Source organism: Passer montanus, unplaced genomic scaffold (assembly GCF_014805655.1).
Source record: "Passer montanus isolate IOZ18808 unplaced genomic scaffold, ASM1480565v1 scaffold23, whole genome shotgun sequence".
Classification (NCBI taxonomy): domain Eukaryota; kingdom Metazoa; phylum Chordata; class Aves; order Passeriformes; family Passeridae; genus Passer; species Passer montanus.
In genome coordinates this window covers 1167235-1182429 of record NW_024366926.1, presented here as the reverse complement: position 1 = coordinate 1182429, position 15195 = coordinate 1167235, and the positions used below count along the sequence as shown (strand labels likewise).

The window sequence follows — 15195 nt, the reverse complement described above, 5'->3', positions numbered from 1 at the left end:
TTGAACGCCTGTTCCTCCCCAGACATTGTATGGGAAACCTTGGATCACAGCTCCGAGATCTGGATTCCATCCAAGGGAACCACAGGCCTGAAAGACAGATGTGCCAGTGGGCCACTCCTAGGTGTGCAGGTTTCTCACTGAGCCCAGTGGTTTTAAAAGAGGCTCTGTAGTAAATGTTGGGTTTGGTGGAGTGATCTGGGGCGGTTTTGAAGCGGCTATTTATGGCACGTATTGAGTACAGTCCCCAGCATGAAGGTTTCGTTATATAGCATTTTGTCCATCTGTTGTGTGATTCTTTTATTTTTTTCTGTGATGGGAAAGAAGCTAAAATTACTTTGGAAGTTGTTCTTCTTCCTTGCTGCTTGTCTATGGGGGAAAGTGAAGTGAAATGCCATGACTTTAATAGGAATTTCACGGATTGGCAATGTTTTCTTTTCCAGTTAACATTTGAAGAATTGGAGGTTTTTTTGCATGTCTTCTTTCCCAATCTTTTCAATGCCAATTTAAAAAAGAAACCACCAAATTGATGATTATAAACCTTCGCTGGGTAACCACTAAAAATTAAGATTTACGTATTTTTGGCATCAATTTCCATGTTACCATTCTGCTGGCAGTAATGGTGACTCTTGGTAATGGTAGCTTGCTTTTCTTTTTCATGCTTTGTTAGCACAAAACCTTTGAACTCTTCATCTCATTTCCAAGAATTTTCTGTGTTAATGAGAGCACCTCTTCAAAAGCAGTTACCTGCAACAATGCAGGTAATGGGAATCTTGGAGAACTGTTGGTTTGAAGATATAGGCAAAATGTATTTCTATCCTAAAGGGAAAGAAAAAGGCTGACCAGATGCAAAAGTGGAGCAGCTTTGAAATTTTGTAATGAATGTTAAGATTATACCTACAGAAGCACTCAAAAGACATTATAGCTCTGTGCTGAGGTTAATAAATATGCTTGCAATTGGAAGTTATTAAAACTCCACTTAAGAAAAGTCAGTTGAAACAAAGATATGCAAGCACTCTATAATTTTTGTTTGTGTAAACTTGATTTATTGAATCTGTGCACTGATGTCCAGGGTAAGTAACTCTTGGCTGCTGTCATCTATGTTTTTGTTTCCTTCAAGAGGCTTTCTCACTAAGTTCTGATTAATTCTATTATTTCATAGGAAGTTTAAGTACTTTTCTTGATTTCAGAAATTAATTTAAAAAATTAGAATGTTCCTTTCCTGTGAATCTTTCCATTTGAGAAAAAGGTGAATGTGACATTCTTCATGTGAAGGTGCTACCAGTTCAGAAGTGATATTATTAGCAATTGTTATGTTACAGTATTAAACTTAATGTTTTTTAATGCCTATCATGTCTTTCATCCCAAAGCCACTTCACAGAACGTGTGTCAGCTGTCACCTGCTGGAAGGTTTAATGCCTTGGTAATAACTCTAAATGATGCTGCAAGCAGATGAAAGAGCTTCACTGATTGACAAGGATTCTTTGGGGCACCTGGTGCTTTGTTTCAGGAGGAAAAGTGCCATGCTTGGAAGGAATCCATGTCAAGATTACACCTACAATCTGGGATCAAAAGAAGAGGAAACAAGATGTTTCATGGGAAACTTCCAAGCCATAGTTTCATGTTGCTATCCTGCTTCATCTGTCTGTGATAACAGTGGAAGGTAAGTTGGAGTGTGTCATAAATTGCAGCCTGACTTGGAGCTGGTGTGGAGTTGATATCCAAGGACATGAGGAGCCAATCAGGTGCATAAACACAGATACCAGTGGCATGTGAAATGCCACAGGGAATTTTGTTTGTTATCAGGATGCTAGTCCAGGAGGGATGTAGCCCTCCTTGGTGTCCAACCCTGTGTAGATTGTCCTGGAGTTCCAACGGTGTCTCAAATGCCATCAAGTGCTCACGATGAGATGACAGAATCGTGCTCCATAAGATGCACGAAGTCCAGCTCACCCAAGAGAGTTGTTTGGATTCAAAGTGTATGATTCCCATAATGTGTTTGTTTTGCTTGAGTCCAGGGCAAATAAGACAAATCACTGTGGGAAAAACACTGGAGAGAGACCTGCCAGGTAGGTGTCAGTCAGAAGTGTTTCTGTTTATTGTCCTGGATTTCAGCTCAAGTAAAATAAACACAAGGTATCACAGGAGATTGTAGCGGCCCTCAGTAAAAACCACTGTAGATAAATCCATCCCCACAGTATGTTAATTCTTAGGATTCAAATACAGACACCCAGTGTTATTTCCTTCTCTAAAATGGCCAGTTGCTAAACTGCTTTAGAGCCTCTCTTTCTCTCTTGAAGGAAGATCATAGAATTTTCTGCAGTTGCTGACTTTGGTTTTGTTTTTTTATTTCCAGCAGTCAATGGTCTATTTCAGTAGTTATCAGTCCTGAATTTAAAACTTTCTTAACTTCCTTTTTACTTAATAAATAGGAATATTTTTTCTTTCTGGAATATTTTGTTTCTTCCCCACCATAAACATCATAGGATGTTGCAGTCCCTCTTCAGTGATGTAATTGGAACAGTTATAAGAATAATCCTTGAGAACTGGCCTCTACAAACTATTCTCAGTCAACAGAAGTAGTTGTCTACGTCTTTAAACTTTGAGGCAGGTTATGGTCTTGACTTTCCTGTCAGCAGAAATAATGCAGTATTAGATGGAGGCCTGCCAGGTGCTTTTGGCATAACTTTCAGAACATGTTGGTATGGATTTTTTTTTTCATTTCAAATTTTCCAGCTTTGCCTAGATTGATATTCCAATTGCTTGGCTGAAGATTTACCCTGATTTACAAGTTTACATGACTGTCTAGATCAGATAATTTATTCCAGTGTAAGGAAACAGACATTGATCACACAATCTCTCTATTTTTTCAGTGAGGTAACAGATTAGGATCCTTATGTTTCTCTGGCCTTGGCAGGATTTTCATGAGTGCATAAATTTTTCGGGGTTTGGGGTTCTGTTTTTGGTTTTTTTTCATGCTGTTTCTGAGCATTCTTTGCAATATGGCAGGATGGAAGGAAGAATGCTGAGGCAGTGAAAAAGGGGAAGGGCTAGAAGCACTAACAATGTCTAAGTGGAATGAGAATGCCTGGAAAACATGAATAGCTCTGTTATATCAGAGCTATTACTTCAATTCTAAAATTGAAATATGCTGCCTTGGAATTACTCTCTTTTCACGTCTCTATTCTGCACCTTTGGGCAATTATGGAGCTGTCGAACACAGCCAGTTTGTGCATTGTCCTCACTTAGCTGCTGCTTTGTTCCAGAATCAATATTGAAATATGGTGTTTAAAGTGTTGCTTTGACAGACCTGCACGGTGCTGTATGATAGCAGCATCTGAGCATGATGTGGAAGCAACAACCCCAAGGGTCTCATTCTGTTTATCTTCAGATGTGTCTGCTGCTCTGTCTTGGCAAACAGTATCTGAGTGCGACATTAAATTGTGTTTGTACCCATTCCAATAGGGACCTTGGATTACATGAGGAGTTGTGGGAGGAAGAGGAAATGTGGTTTCTCAGGTGGTTTCTCAGGCCCCATGCCAGCCTGTGTGACACAGAGAGATGCAGGGTGACCTGCTCCTGCTGAGGTGAGGCAGCCAAGGCTCCCTTGGGCAGTGTTGCCTCAGGTGGGAAGGGTTCATGCAAATGCTGGTGCAGCATTACCTGTAATTCACACTCTGCTGCCTTTGTCCAGCGTTTGAGAGCATCACAAGCATTTCTGAGGCATCAAGTGTGGAAAGCAGGTGTGGTGGAGGGAATTTTTACATGCTTTGAGATTCGAGTGCATCTCATGTATGATGCGCTGGGTAGTTGCCCTACTTTGTCTCACTGTGTTTTGCTGTGAATGAATTTTGTACAAATCAAATGAAAGTTTAGCTGTTCTACTTCTTTTTAACTCACAGGCAATGCTGGAGTTCTCGAGGCTAGTTTCTGTCTCTATGAGCTGCAGCCTTTACAACTCCCTAGTTTAGTGAAACCTTTCTGACCTATTTCTTGGGTCAAGGCTGAGATAAAATACAACATCCAAAAATGCTTTTTCCATTATGTGACCACTCTGCTCCCAAAGGGGAACAAGAACACCTTACAAGTCATATATTTGGAAGAAATACTTGGGGGAATCAAGTGCACGGAGACAGTCATCCCAATTGCTTAAAAAAAAAAAAGATCATGTACTGCTAATTCTGACATTATATAATCTTAGTGTGTAGTGTTGGTTGGAACTGTTGGGTTTCCTTTTGGGAGCAGAGACTTTCTTATGTACAAGAAATGTGTAATCAGGACTTGGTAAGTGAAAGCATCACCTGGTGAGCTTGAGAAAAAAAATCGACAAGTGCTCCAAGCTCTTATGTGAGAATTAAATTTGAGAAATTAAACAATTCCCAAGCAAGTAATGTACCAAGAAAGATTTTTATAAGAAAAGACAGTATATTAAAAGCTTCTGAAGCAACCCAGGAGCCAGAGTTTGCTGTAGCAAAGGAGGTTGAGCCATCTCTCAGCAGGGTGCTGAAATCCATGTAGTTCACTAAATCTACTAATGCATTCTTTTCCCATTTCAGTAAGCCTGTGCAACTTTGAAAACAACGTTTTTTAGCCAGAATTATTTGGCCCATATGTTCTAAATCTTACCTTGGGGCACATACTACTGTCATGATAATACAGCCAAAGCTTTTTCTGTTAGCTCAAGATAGGAATCTGTATTGTTTCAAAATGTATATTTGGAGCACAACTTATTGAAATCATCAATATTTATACAGCAGATAATATCTTCAGACAGGCTGGACACCATCTGTCACAGTCTGATTTAATTTTATGGTCGTAGCAAAGTGAACTGACAGTGTGGAATTTTTCACAGAAGTCAGCTGGAAGTGTGTCATGGTTTCCAGGTAAACATGTGAAATGTTGTAATTGATGCTGTGTGTTCATGTTATGTAAATGGGGAAAGTACTCATTTGGGGGAGGGACTGGTTTCTGTTTGTTTGCATACTGAAACAAGATGAAATTCTGTTTAGTGCTCTATTGTACTGGAATCATTTGTAATTGAATCCTTCATACATGCCTTATGGATCTCTGCAGGGAAAATTGAGCATGAAATCATTCGCTCTGGAAGAATTACTGAATACAGGAAGTGGCAATTTTTTAAATTAAATAAGACTTGAGCAGTTCATGGCATTGCCTTCAGATGGCAATTTAGAATTAAGGTTGTTTTCTTTTTATAGTAAGCATTTGGTTTATGGCACCTTTAGAATTTTATGTAATGTTTTATATCATTAGAACAATCAAACACCCATGATAAATTTATTCAAAATTATATTAGCACATTTTAGGGTATATTTATTTGCTAGAGTTTTACAGGACATGCAGCCCTTGACAGCAGACAAAGCAGTTTCAAAAATCGCAGCAGTATTATTGTGTGCCAAAGTTGTTATTTTGATATCTCTCATCAAATAAGTAGTAAAATATTTTTCACTAATAATGCAGTAATTCAAGGTACAGATTAAATAGTTTCATGTACAGTGAGACAGTCCTGTTTCTCTAACACTTGGATGCTTGAAGTTCATTCTCTTTACTGAAGTAAGTATTCAACAGTCCAGTTTTGTACATCTAATTTACTGCTAGTGACATATATGTGCATCTTGCTGTTTCATGTTTATGGGCTTTCTATCATGATATCCTTTTTCTAATGTTGATGAGTGTAAAAGCTTGAACCCTTCAAGTTTGTGTATTCATATGCATGAATTTGTGTGCACATTTCTCCTGTTTATTGCCTGTGTTTTTGCTGTTCAATGCATATCTGCTAAGATTTGTTTTATCCTGTCTTAGATTTGATTTAGAAATGTATGGGTAATGAAAAGCACTGTTGACTTGAAGAAGCATTTTTTCTGAATTCGCTCTTGTCCTCTACTACATCTAAGCTAGGATTTCAATATCTAAATTAATGCATTTTTGTCAGATATCTGCTGAATTTTGTTCTTGTTTGTACAAACAAGTGATCAGTGCAACTCCTTAGATTGCTTATTGCTAATCAGTCTGTCTTTTAAGAATTCTTCTGGTGCATCTGTTGTGCTGATTCACTGTTTCTTTCACTTAAAACCTCCCTTGTGAAGAAATGAATCTAGTGGACTGGTCCAACAGCCATGCCCTGCCCTGTGATATCACTGCCTGTTCTCAATTACTGGCTTTGTCTCCAATTACGCTTTGTAATTGCAGCATCTCTGTATGGGTCAGGCCTCATGAAGGTAACAGGAAGGTTTAGATTGTGTTTTTTCACTTCAGAGTTATATAGAAAGCTGACATGATGCTGATGATAGTTAATACTCCATCTCAGTTTAGTTCTCTTACATTTGTCTACCTGTATAACAAAGTTAAAGAAATCCTGAGGTTAAAACGTCCATTTCTTCATGATACAGGAGTGAAGAGGTAGTGGAAGGAAAGGGGGTGAAAGAGGGGTTATAGGAGTATGTGTAGCTTTCTTAAATTTTTTTAAGCCTTTCTCAACCATTGGCATAATAACAATATAGAAAATGTAATAGCTTTGAAGGCCTCTTGATGGAGTTGAACACAAAATCCAAGATTATTATTTATTTTGTCTGGGGTAAAGTCCAGGTCAACCTTCATCAGTAATTTTTCCTTGACAATGAGACTGAATAAGGCACTGCAAATTTTTGGATTTTGTTAAAAACTAGCTGAGAAGTTCAGTACAGTGGAGGGTTGTATGGCAGACAAATGAGAGCTGCAAAAAAAGAGTTTGCTGTATTGCACCCTTCTTGAAGAATAATTTTGGAACAAAGACACTCTTGGATTTCCTGTACAGTGGGTACATAGCAGGGGAGAACAGCAGTGGCTAGTTCCATGGGGAGCCTGGCACCCACCTTCACTGTTCCACTGGAGAGTGCAACATTGCCTCAGACTGGAATTATGCAAAACTGTGGCTGAAAGTAACATTGAGAAATCCCTTAGTCCTGGCTTTAGCACCCACTTGGGTGGAAGAATTTGTTCAGAGATTGGTGTGTTGCTTTATGCCTTAAAACATGAAGATGCTTGCTCACTAGGATTTTATTCTAGTGGCCTTAATTTAATGTGATTCAGAACAATATGGCCCCTGTAAGGCAGGTAGAGCTGAAGGGAGTGTGTAGCAGCTCTTAAACCATCACAGTTTGCAACCCACTGCATTGAGCCCCCAAGTTCAGATAGCTTTGATGTGCTGGATTGCAAACTGTGGCAGTTCAGGAGTGGCTACATTCAGCCATCCATGCAGCAGGCTCTGGGAGAAATGTGCTCCCAGTGTCTCTCATGAAAACCAATGACAGAGGTACAGTCCAGCTTTCATCTCCAGGGATACAAATTGTATGCAGAATTTGCATTTGAAATGAAATTATTTTTGTACTAAGGAGGACCAACACTGAGTGCTTTAGAAGCACACAGAGGAGGTCCAAGAGCTTAGCTGAAATAATTTAGTTGGCTCATTGTGACCTTTGTAGCTAATTTGGTGCTGTAAACATCTGCTCACATCCAGTCGACCTTAAATTTAGACCATACCCAGTTCTGGCCTTACCTGTCACAGAGAGCATATCCACCAGTTAAGACTGGGGCAGCTATTCTGGGAAACTGGTGCCAAAAAAGATTTGTTTAAATTGTCTGATGCACTGTGTCAGGCCATTACAGTGTTTAGCTGAGGCCTGATTCCATTGTGGAATGCATTTTGTGGCATCTTGGTGTATCTTGGCCCAGCCAGTAAAGCATCTCACGAGGACACTGTAGTCACCCAAGATGAAAGCAGAGAGAATTGGTGTTGAGCTTGAGGAAGCAGCATCCCTTGATTGGGAAAAGAAGCATTTGAAAAGCCACTATTTTCCATTAGATACATTGTTTTGAGGGCAAATGTCCAAATTGTACTCCAAAGCTTCTGTCACTGCTGCAGAAGCTTAGGCTCTCTATCTCCTCTCTGTTTCTCCAACCCCACTCCTGTAATTATGTCAGAAGCAGCCACCCTTAATACCTTTTGCACCAGTGAGTGGTCAGTTAGTGGTATTTTCAGAGGTATTTTCCTGACTCACACAATAGTGTGGAGTTGTTGTTCTTTTGTTTGTTTGTTTTCCTATGAAACAGAAATTTATTGTATCCTGAATATTTTTTTAATACAGAAAAATATGTATATGGATATATTTTTAAGGAAAAAACTTTCAGAGGGGTAATTTCATCTTGGTATTTTACGTAAAAATAGTGAATTGTTGAAGAACACCAGTACTGAGACCAGTAGCTTGACACATTACAGTATCTGGATTACTGCTTGTTTCTACTGAGCAGGCATTTGCAAACTGTGGTGGAAGTTGTGCCCTGCTGCCCTTTGTGCCTCCACGGGGCACTGGTGACAATGGCAGGACATCCTTACATCTTCTCTTAGTAATATATGGAGTGTGGAGAGGACTTTATGTGGTGATGGTTAGCTTGTGGTAGAGCTGTTAAGTAAATTGTGGAGGGAGACAGCTGTGTGAAAGTTGGAACTATAGAACTTTTTCTCACTGCAACTAAATGTGTTCAGACCTTCATGCATATATTGCTGTATGCAGGAATGATACATTAATCAAAACAAAAGCCTTCACGTCCAAACAATAAGAACATGCAGGAGAAATAGGTTAATGGAGAAGGGGGAGTGGCATATGTAGGCAAGAATGGGCAACAAATAGCTCAGGGGCCCATCACAGCCATCGCCTTCACTCTGTCTGTAGTTAGGTTAAAAGATTTAAATGTTTGTGTCATGTCATATGTCAATGTATGGGCTGCTAAAGGCACTTGGGTGGACCTCAGAAAAGCAAGAGTTCCCCAGCCTGGGTTAGATAACCTGTGTGTTCGAGTTCCTGGTCACACAGGACTGTGTTTGGCTCTGGGTGAGGTAAAACCTGTGGAATATTCAGACCAGTGGCAGGAAAGCTGCAATGAGTTGCTTGGTGTTCTTTTTGACCAAGGAAGTTGATATACTGAAGGAAATGGTTTGGTTGTTCTAAAAGGTATTTTGGCAAGATGTTACCATAATAGGAGGAAAGGCAAAAAGGATTGGGATGGTTCAGCCTGGAGCAGTCTTTGGGGTGACCTACCTGTGGCCTTCTATAACCTGAAGAGAGCCTACAGAAAAGATGGAGAGGGACTTTTCACAAGGGCCTAGAATGATGGGACGAGGGGGAATGGCTTCAAACTGAAAGACATCAAGTTTAGGTTAGATATTAAGAATGATGGATGGATGAAAGGTGAATGAAAGGATGGATGTCCCATCCCTGGCAATGTGCAGGTCTAGGGGTTGGTGGGCCTCTGAGCAACCTGGTCAAATCAATGACATCCCTGCCCAGGAATACTGGAACTGGATGATCTTTAAGGTTGCTCCCAACTCAAACCATTCTATGATTGTGTAATAATATTTCTGACTAGCTCTTATCCCAGCCTAAATCTCACGTAAGTGTAGTAGCCTTCCAGTGTACTTTCTTTGCTGTTTTATGTCAGAAGAAAAAAGACATCCTGCAGTTTGATATGTGCAGAAGAAATATTATCTGCTCAATTTTTAAACTTGGGGGCATCAGAAGTCATCACCAACTCTGCTCAGTTCTGTGAGCAAAAAATGCAATAGTTCCTCTGTGCAGTGGTGGTTTTTAGAAGTGGGATTTGTGGCAGTCTAGCAGTGGGCACAACATACTGCTGGTGAGGAGATCTTTAGCAGGTCCTTGGGCTTCTGAGGCACTCTGTGAGAGTTGCACTGCTTGTTCGTTTGAGCAGTAGCTGTGTTCAATAGCTGTGAAGGACATGTGTTGTAATTTTATTATTTTTAAAAATCCCTCTCCCAAGCTGAAACTTGATTGAATTTTAAAGATGTTTGCATTTTTTTAGGGTGATGGGCATTTATGCCTTTGTACAGCAGCTGATGTAAACGAAAGAGCAGATCCACACTGCTATTACCACCTTCCCTCTGTACTGCAGATGTCTGAGCTGCCGCTGCTGCTGCTGGTAAGTGCTACAGGAGGCTGCTCAGCTTCCCTTTGCAGGCTGCTCTATCCCCTGATTCTCCAGGAGATACCGTGGCTGTGGCTGCAGATTAGATTTTTCTCTCCCTCCCCCTGCGAGACCTCTGTGTGCTTTGACGTCATGTGTGCTCCTTTCAGTTGCCATAGCAGCCCCATTCCCCAAGCTCTCTGCCTGTCTCCTCTGGTAGGTTCCACAATGGTACAGCCAGCATCACGCTGCACAATGGTTTCCAGGCAGTGAAAGAGCGTGATTCAGCAAGCCACTCTTCCCCCCCTCCCCTTTTATTTCATTATTATCAGACATTTTGCCTCCCCTTTTTCTGTTCTCTTCTACCCTCTTCCCCAGGCTTTTATTCAGTTCTTTAATGGAAAACGGTGATTTACCTTAAAACCAACTGCCCATCTTTTTTTTTTCCCCCCTTTTTTTCTTTTCCCCCCTCCATTGTTATAAATAGCCCTTTTTTTTTAATTTTTCCCTCGGCACTGTTTGGAATGTGATTTAAAAATACCACCTAAAGTCGCAGTTTGGGGAAAAGGTTTCTGGACGAGGAGAATAGCTCGCAAGCAAGGAATGGTAGGTGGTTGATGCTAATATTCTTTGACTAACTGCTTTCGCAGGGTGGGGTGATGAATATTGATTGCTGCTTGAGGGAAAAAAAAATATTAAAGCAGGGGAGAGGGGGAGAGAGAGAGAGGTTAATGAAGTAAACTGCTAAGCGAAGCAAGAAGGCTGCACCTGTCCATTTTGTGGCCAGAGAAGCATCATTTTGCTGTGTTCGGGTGTGTATGAGCTTTAATGTTGGGGCGCTGTGGGTGACCGGTGGCCGTGCGAGCAGGGCAGGGGCACTCCGTGGATGGCAGCGTGCTGGTGCTTTACCAGCTGCCTCCTGTAAACAGTGGGGTTTTACTCAGCCTCATCACCTCTAACGCTGCCTGCGGGCTTTGGGGGGAAGGAGGTGTCTTGGCTTGCAGTTCAGGAGAAAAATGAGGGTGTTGTGAGGGTTATATGGTCCATACACAGCTGTATAAAATTTGAATGTGGAAAAATGAAGAGAGGACAAGGAGCTGGAAGATTCAGAGGACAGAAGTCTTGGCCTTTTGCAGAGTGATTGAATGCCAAAAAATAAGTGTGTATGTGGAAGTGTTTGACAGTCCTTGTTAGATGTGGGGGTGGGGGTTGTTTTTAAGAAAGTAGCCTTAAATCATCACTCTTCCACATTACTGGGATTGAAGTGAACAACTCAACCCACTGGGTTTTACAGAACCACAAGAGCTTTCAGGAGAAGTGTTTACAGCAAGCTGTGGGCCAGTTATTTTGCAAAAGAGAATTAACAATCTGTAGATGCTGCAGTGAAATCAATGTTGCTTTGCAGGGAGATCCTCTGACAGAAAAAAGCTATTGCTACAGGAAGAAATGTTGGTTTTGTTATTTACAGCAGAGTGACATTATTAGAAATAATAGAAATTTGCTTTGGATAATTAAGTGTTACAGCATTGTTTAATAAGCAGGCTGTGCTCCCGTGAACCATGATGGGCATGTTTCACACCGTTCGTGTGCTGGGGGATTGTCAGCTTGTTTACATGGGCTCCTTTTGCTGCATTGCTTCCTGATATCCTCAGTGCAACTTTCCCCTCCTCTGACATCCTCACTGTAAGTTTTACCAGAGACTTCTACAGGGGCAAATTGACACTTTTGTGGAAATACAAATTTTGAGGGAAATTATGGCACGGAGTAGAAATGTATTGGGAGGAAAATGCAAATAAGTGTATTGTAACTAATCAGAGGAGTCTGGAATCAGCTTGGTGGAGGACACAGAGGTTGTCCTGCAAGCCCAGCTTTAGAAAAAGAGAAGGGTTAAGACAGAACAGGCTGGTGCAGGTATGGCACAGGGCTGTTTGTTTTTGCCCATGTGTAACCTATCTTTGGTCCCCATGCCTTGGGGAAAATGGGGTGCACCAAACCCCCGCTATTTTAACCTTCTTTCAGTACAATGCCATGTAATCACTGGTCAGGAGCATTGAAGCAATATTTTCTTCTGTGGTCCTCCGGCTGTCTGCTCTCTTCCTGCTAGGAATGGTGGCATAGGAATACCCTTTCAGTTGGATCAGCTAATGACTTTGTCTTACAGGGATGCGGATGTGAACGACAAAGGTGATTTGACCTCAGCCATTAAACAATATTCTTTTTCCCTGACTCTCAATAAACTGCACTCTTGCTCATAGCTCTCTCCTGCTTTTTCAGAGTATGCATCATTTTTCAGGGTCCTGTTGTATAGGTTTTGTTGAGGAGTGTTAGGATTACAAGAATGTTCCTAAATAGGATGAGGACAGAAATAATTTACCATGAAAAATAAGTTAACTTCAGCTGCCTGTCTGCCTGCTTGGAAAATGTTCTTCTCATTGTTAAAAAGCTCCTTCAGTGCACACACAGGTTTCTATGAGCAGATGACAGGGATGAGTGTTTTCTTGTAGGTTTGGGGTTTTTTCTGCTGCTGTCAGTGGCTGGCATGTTTGCAGCTGTTCTTTAGTGATTTAACAGTACTGGATCAATACACCTTCAAACAGTGTTACAGTACCAAATCTGGCTAGGGAAGGCAAAGAGAGAGTTATCAAAATTTCACTGCCATGGTATTGAAGAAGGTCATAAAGTTCACTTGTAGTTTACAGTTCATTGCAAAATTCATCCAATTTAAGGGAGGGCTAAAGCAGGCCCAAAGGAGGGTGGTTTTAGCATTGCTTTTGCAGACGACATCAGAATTTTTGTAAGACTTGGAAGAGAGAAAAGCTGCATTTAGGGAAAAGCCTCCAGCGTTAAAATTGACAGTCTCTTAAACTGTTGTTCAGTAGATACTGCCCAGTTCCTTGGACGATTCCAAATTACAGAAAATATCACTGGCTTGTTGGTAAATTCTCAAATCCAAGTAAATTTTTGGATTTTTTTATGGCAAGAATTCTATACCCATAGCCTCTTCCATTCCAGTGATTACATTTGGAGCTTACATTAATAGCACTACTAGAAATTGTGTCCTGAAAGCCTAGTGATTGCAGAATCAACATACTTGCTGCTTTGTTATGTCATTAGGAATAAAGGAGAGAGTCTTCATTGGACTACAATACTGAATATCTATATATATAAATTCTGGCCTTCAATGCTTATATTCTGATTTTGATTCTTGCACATTTATCATTCCTTTTCTATGATTCTTGCACACTCACTATTATGAAGGCTACTTGCAAGGAAAATGAACCCTCATGAAAGGACCACCAGTGATTAAAGTAGAAATCAAAAGCAGTAGAGGGGATGGGATGGCATTTCCTGGTCCCCTCTTTATGAAGGTTATACAGCTGTTCTTGAGCTGCTCTCCTGTGTTTTAGCCTGATAGCTGTAGCTGTATTAGCAAGCTTTAGATTGAGTCTTGGCTAGCTGTTAGAAGAGAAAGGCAGGGAATTCAAGTCCCAACACTTTCCAGTCTTATTGGTTTTTATACCGTGAGATTTTTGGTAGAAGTTTCAGTGTGTGAACTCACTAGTGGTGGTGGTATGTTCTCAATTTCATTTCCAAAGGATGTGAATTCATGAGCTTTAGTGTACCCTAGGACCTTCCTGACTATGCCTGGAACACAGGGCAGCATCTTTTTACAGCAGGAAAAGGGAAAAGCAGCTGTTGTGTTTTAATGCAGGTTCTGGGCTTTTCTCCCATCTAAGAACAAGACGATGTTGATGACCCTGTGAGTGCAGCTCCTTGCTCACATCACAGCAGTGACATGGGAAATTTGGGATGTGTTAGGACCTGATCTAACACCAGCCTTTGAGTATGTTGGACTCTCTCAGGACTTTTGTGAGATAATCAGTAAAAGTTGGAGGTCCAGAAGAGCCTTCCAGTCAATCAATAACTGCTTCCCTAGGATTATGCACTAAGAGGTCAATAGCCCAGCAAATTAGGAACTGTAATTTGAGGGTGGGATTTCAGGAGCCTGAATTGGGCTCTTTTTTTTGTTAAGTAGTTGTTTTCTCATGAGTATTTTTCATTTTCTGTTCTTAGTAGAAAGTTTTAGTTCTCTTCTCAGATACTTGAAAGCATGTTAGCATACAGGTTGAAACTTATACTTAATAGTAATCACTTCTTTTTGTTCAGTGGTTAGGTTCCAGAACACCATGTTTGATTGTTACTTCTCTTATTCACAATTGTAATACCACAGCATTTGCTTTTTCCTACAGTTCTTGGGGTTGTCTGTAAGTTTCTTGGCTGCATGTGCTTTGTCAGCTGAACTTCTTTTGTCACATGTTTTGTTATTTGTCTTTAAGAAGGTGCTAATTTGATAAACAGCAGTAATTCACAGGCCTTTGCTGATGCCTATATGTATCCATATCACACAGTTTTTAAAGCTGTTAATAATGTCACAAGTCAAATTTAATTTCCATCCCCAGGCATTGGTGCCAGGTGACTGTGCCCATATCTCAACTTATTGTAGGTAAAGTTTCTGCTCTTCCTTATTCCAAAGGAAAACTTTGAAGATCTGGCCTGAGAAAGATAGATAGTGTAGAAACAAAGATAATTATATTAGATCAGTTTTATGGTTGTTTTTTTTTTTAGTGCCGTTTCAATTTGAACAGTCTTGAACGTATATTAGATCAGTTTTATTTTTTTTTTTTTTTTTTTTTTAGTGCTGTTTCAATTTGAACAGTCTTGAACATGTGCTCTTGAGCACTAAGGCCTTGAATTTTTTTTTTTTCTTGCTGGTGGGGGAATAATTGTGACACACTTCTCCCATTTAAACAGCACTTCATTCTGCATTATTTTCTGTCTCCTGCCTTTCTTCTTTGTGTGGAAGAAAGGAAATTTATGGTACAGATACTGCCTGAACAGGATGCATTATGGTATTATCAGAGGGCAATCTAAAGTCTTGGTTATATAATGTGCAGCTATTGATATTCCAGGTTAGTTTAGTTTTCTGAAGTTTTCTGTGTCAATCAGACTTGAAAAATAAACCCCAAATATTTATTTCTCTTTTTTTGTGCTTAGGGCTAGTATTAGAAACCTGTACCAACAGCAGGCCAGACTCAAATATCAGCTATGGCAACCCATGCATGAAGTTGATGCCTTTGAACTATCCTATAGATGAGACATAGCACATGCTGTGGTGAGTCAACAATGTATTATTTTATTAAATCATACTTCTTAGCAAAAAAA

At 40.3% G+C, this 15195-nt stretch overlaps 1 protein-coding gene across 8 annotated transcripts in view; it reads left to right on the top strand.

Annotated features, from left to right (window-relative positions):
* The first annotated feature begins 10225 nt into the window (after positions 1 to 10225).
* MAPK10 (mitogen-activated protein kinase 10) overlaps positions 10226 to 15195 on the top strand; it is a 147075-nt gene continuing 142105 nt past the window's right edge. For 3 of the 8 annotated variants that reach the window (XM_039710615.1, XM_039710608.1, XM_039710614.1), the window contains exons 1-2: positions 10227 to 10578; positions 15028 to 15145. The gene's annotated coding sequence lies outside the window, so the exon portion shown is untranslated. Of the gene's footprint in view, positions 10579 to 10765; positions 10785 to 15027; positions 15146 to 15195 lie in introns of those variants that run through there. The other 5 variants (XM_039710611.1, XM_039710616.1, XM_039710609.1 and 2 more) reach the window with 4 other exon arrangements.